The following is a 300-nucleotide window of genomic DNA, read 5'->3' as shown; positions in this document are numbered from 1 at the left end:
TCTGGGCTCGTCCAACTGTAAGAGTATTTTAGTCTCCTCTCCTCTCCTCTCCTCTCCTCTCCTCTCCTCTCCTCTCCTCTCATTTTATTCTATTCTATTCTACTCCTATTCTATTCTATTCTGTTCTGTTCTATTCTACTCTGTTCTGTTCTGTTCTGTTCTATTGTTCTGTTCTGTTCTGTCCTGAGTATCTGGCCTGTTTTCAGAGTCCTGAGCAATCAACACTCCAGATCTGTTGTTCAGTGCAAATTCTCTGGTTTTTGGTAAGGATGTTACTGGTTAAGCACATAACAAGTTAAC

The sequence above is a fragment of the Buceros rhinoceros genome, unplaced genomic scaffold (assembly GCF_000710305.1).
Source record: "Buceros rhinoceros silvestris isolate BGI_N320 unplaced genomic scaffold, ASM71030v1 scaffold16429, whole genome shotgun sequence".
Classification (NCBI taxonomy): domain Eukaryota; kingdom Metazoa; phylum Chordata; class Aves; order Bucerotiformes; family Bucerotidae; genus Buceros; species Buceros rhinoceros.
The sequence above is the reverse complement of the archived record's forward strand: the minus strand, read 5'-3'. Positions refer to the sequence as shown.